Below are 4,546 nucleotides of genomic sequence, written 5' to 3'. Positions count from 1 at the left end.
GCAAAATCAAAACAGTTTTTCATAATGAATTTGCCATGTTTTTGTGAAGAAATGACCATCTCGCCACATCTCCAGGCAGCAGCAGAGATGAAGGAAACCAGCCTGTAATCTTGTCATGACTGTGAACTGCATGTACTGTGTAACTGTATACCTTATGTTGTCATTAGCCCTGCAGTTGCCTCACCTGTGTTCACTTCACTAATTGTAGTCTTTAAATACTGGACTCATGTGCTCTCACCCCACCCCAGATCCAAGTTTGATGTTACTGTGTGTTCCTGCCTGTTTTGTCCTGCTGTTGCCTTGTCACCAGCTGATGTAAGCTGTTGAGTGTTCTTTGTTTAATAAATACTGGACTTCACCTGCCTGCCTGCTTGTTCTGCTTCTGGGCCCTCACCTGATACAGTCACAAATCTACAGCAGTCAGGATGCAAGACACTTTAAAAGTTATGCTTTATTCATATATTCTGTTGTACGATGGTGTCGTACTGAAAAGGCCAATACACAAGCTCACAATTCTTCACACACAAAATGTTGTAAGGATCAGCCATTTTCGGCACATCTTTTCAAGTATCTGCATGTACTTTACTTATGTACAACACCACCATTAACCACACATTACACAGCTGTATTTCATATATTGTGAAAATAGCAGAACATACAACACATTTTTGTAAGTTGTAATTTTCACTTCTGAATATACTGTATATATTTTTGGGGCTTTTTGCCTTTATTGATAGATGAACAGCTTTGACGGGAGATATGGGGGGAAGACACGCGTATAGGTTGTCGGGATCAGGACTCAAACCCATGACACGCTGCCAATCTGGATTACCCGTATATAGGTGCCTGGACCACTGGGCCGGCCCAGGACTGAATACTTATTTTTTAAACGAGTACTCGATCCAGTACTTCAACTCACTCAAGTTTGACTGAGCAACTTTTACTTGTAGTTGAGTAATATGTGACCATGAGGAGTACTAGTAGAAGAGGGAAACAACTAGATGGGCTGGATGCAGGGGCATGTGGCTGTCTGTATGCACACACATGGATTCTCATATAGTAATTATTCACACAGGCACATGAAGTAGAAAAAGCCATATCAACACACCTCTGACAGCGCTCATGCTGTTATAGGAATGGATTTGTGGTGTTTTATTGACTGCATGTAGCTCCATGTGGATTCTCAGTATATAGTCTTTATTCAATATGGGCAGATAGGAGAAAAGCCATTTCAACACATATGCTGCCCTGCATCTGTAATTGACTGCAAGCAATGTATGGAGATGCATGGGAGAGGCCTTTTTTAGGGCTGTATTTATGATTTCTATGGATTTCCATAGGCCTATAGTCATTATTCCAGTCCACACAGATGGTGCGGACCATTTTCAGACTGTATACTATACACTTTTGTGCTTTATCTATAGATGTGCAGCTATTGTAGCGTGTGTCGTTTTTGTGACGATTTGTGTGCGTGCGTGTGCGTGCATGTGTGTGCGCGTATGTGCGTGCCTGCTTACGTGCCTGCTTGCGTTTGTGCGTGAGTTTGTATTTGTGTGCTTGCATTTGTTTGTGAATGCATGCTTGCATGTGGGTGGATTTAGTGTGTGTGTGTGTGTGTGTGTGTGTGTGTGTGTGTGTGTGTGTGTGTGTTATGTGTTTCTACTCAGTGTGGTACCCGTATGTGTGTTTGTGCATGTGTGTACAACCCTTGCATTTTATTAACCATTATCCCAGTATCACCACTTTCCATTTATTGACGATATGGATGACTGCTTATCGGCTATATATCTACCATAACCATAAACCTGTTTTTCTTATTTCCATCTGTCTCTGTTACAAGTGTCTTAGAGGCCTAGCTGTTAGCATCCCTTCCACAGTGTTCCAATGTGTTGCTGCTTCCTTTTAATGTACATGTGAGATGATCGAGTGAGATCTGGGAACTTAATTGTCTTACGTTTCTGAAAGCTAATCAAACTGTTTGTCATATTGACTCTTCTCATATGTCAGTCAGGGTTTTGTCTCTCTCTCTCTCTCTCTCTCTCTGATCTCTCTCTCTCTCTCTCTCTCTCTCTCTCGCTCTTGTGGTTTTGGCAGCTTCTGAAATCAATTTCAAAATGATTGCAGCAGGACAGTGAAAGCAGTAGCAGATTGCCTCGTGCCCCACACCAAAATAAATGAAATTTCCCCAATACCACAATCATTGGGCCAGCAGTCTTCAACTTCCCAGCAGCAACTACTGTAACTGACTGTGCATGGAGAATGATGACGGGGGAAGGAATTACATTTTAAACATTTCACATTCTTGCAAACTAATGCAACTCAGCAGAGCATTTGGATGCTTCACAATGTCCACAATGTCCACAATCAGAGTCACATTATTTGCTGTATACCAGTGTGTGTAGAGCTAGACAAGGAATTGCTGCAGGGACATACATGTTAGGGTAATACTGTACAATAGACAAAGGCCAGTATGTGTTAATAACACTGTCTAGTTCAGTCTGTTTGCTTGACATGGGTAGCATTTTTTGGACAATGTTGCAGCAAAATTAATTGAATAATTACCAACATTACCAAAGGGTTAAATATTTGGCCATGGTTCCGTCTGTGTTATTACAATGTATCTAGGGAACACGCCTGGACAGGGATTCTGTTTTCAAGGCAAAATGGAGGGATTATGGTTTAAGACCATCTGAGGCTTCTATAAACCAGAGGCCTTTATTAGTATGCATGGCAGCAACATGTTTATTAGCCAATAAATGTTATCTAGGGAAGGCGCAGGGGCAGAAAAACGGATTGCTGAAATAAAAAGAGGCATATCGTTTACAGTTTACAGATGGTGGGTCGTGGGGAGCTAACTGAGGCGAGAAGGCAGCTACTGTGAAACGGAGCTTTCTAATAGTTCCTGTGGAAGACAGGACTAATCTTTATATAGTATATACCATAAATATTTACTGTGACAACGTAATAACATTAATTCTGGGTCTGTTTCATCAGTGCCATCTAAATGAAACAGTTTGTTTACCCGTCTTCTATGACATTATGTCATTGTAACAATAGGACAATGACCATTCACACCTAGTGTCATCCCTAATCAGTGGGATTGAGTGCATGCTGTGAGTGCTTATAGGCAGGAAGTGACACTGCCTTCAGATTCGATTAGATTCAGATTTGTTTGACCTTGAACTTGATGCCAACATTGTTCCACCTCCCCTTTCCCCTGTTTTTAGTATTGTTAAACCGTATAGGAAATAAAATGAAATCTTAATTGCAAACAAGAAGTTGTCCCGTCTGAGGGTATTTGCACCGCTACAGCTGGCTTACAAATCCATGCAATGTGCCAATTAATTAACCCACTAAGGTGCAACTTATAGTGAATTCTCAGAAGAGTAAAACTTGTGAAAGTTATTTTCAGAAAAAGGGCCCTTATTACAACAAGCCTTACATTTCTTAAAGTGTTCCCTATTAGTCACGTACCTCCTCCTTTTCACTCTCCTTCACTCCATGCATCCCTTCCTCCGTCTCGCTCTCCATCCTCTATACTACTTCCTATATCCATGTCCCGCCGTCTCTTCATCTCTCAAAGCCTGTGTTCTTAAGCATCCCTCACTCCTTGTCTCCTGAGCTCCCTCCCTATACCTCCTTTCCTTGCTTCACCCTCCACTTCCCTCCTGCATCAGTTTTTTTTCATTCCCCACTGCCTAACTCCCTCTTCTCCTCATCACTCTCCACGCACTTACCTCCCTTATCCCCTCTCTCTCCTGGCCACCGGAACACTGTAATAAGAACCTTGTATTTTCTCCAGGAGATTGATAATAAGTTGGCTAGCTTCCATCTAATTTCCCAGGTTCTGCAGCTGTCAGACAGTAAATCCAGGCTTTATCAGGATAATCCCTGCTAGCTGTGCTTATTGTCACAATCCGTCTCGGAACCAGATAAAAAGATGAATATTTGTTTTTTACAAGAGATTAAATAGGGATTAAATATTCCAATGTTGACTGTATCAGTCTGTTTTATACTGTAGCTGGAATGAAAGGCATAGCTGGAGTGAAAGGCACATTTTAGAATCTTGGGAGAGTTGGATATTCATTTTTTACCTGTCAGTCTTATAAATTCATTCTTTGTTAAAAATGTATTTTCAAGGGAGCTCTGACTCAGGAATGGCAGCATCACACAAAGAACAAGAGAACATTACACTGCAAGTCAATAAAAATGGATAGACTTTGCATTTGGAAAAAAGGGTCAAGCTAGATAGATTGACCTTTATTGATCACTGTGGAGAAATCCAGGTGTAGCCGCCAACAGCACTAAGCATAACAGGTGAGAGTCGACTGATTAAAAATGATTAAAAAAAATACAATAATAGGTAGATTTAATACGGTATCCGACACTATCTGCACTTTGTCTGGCAAGGTTTGAATAGTCTATAATCTAATAATACATTTACATAGGCTATGCCTAATATAGGCATATACAGTGTAAGGTTGATGATTACCTATATGTCTAATCTATTTCTATGCATTTGATGTATTGATATTTTTATTGCTTA

This window comes from Protomyctophum bolini (assembly GCF_963924005.1).
Source record: "Protomyctophum bolini genome assembly, chromosome: 12".
NCBI classification, from domain to species: domain Eukaryota; kingdom Metazoa; phylum Chordata; class Actinopteri; order Myctophiformes; family Myctophidae; genus Protomyctophum; species Protomyctophum bolini.
Note: the sequence above shows the minus strand (reverse complement) of the source record.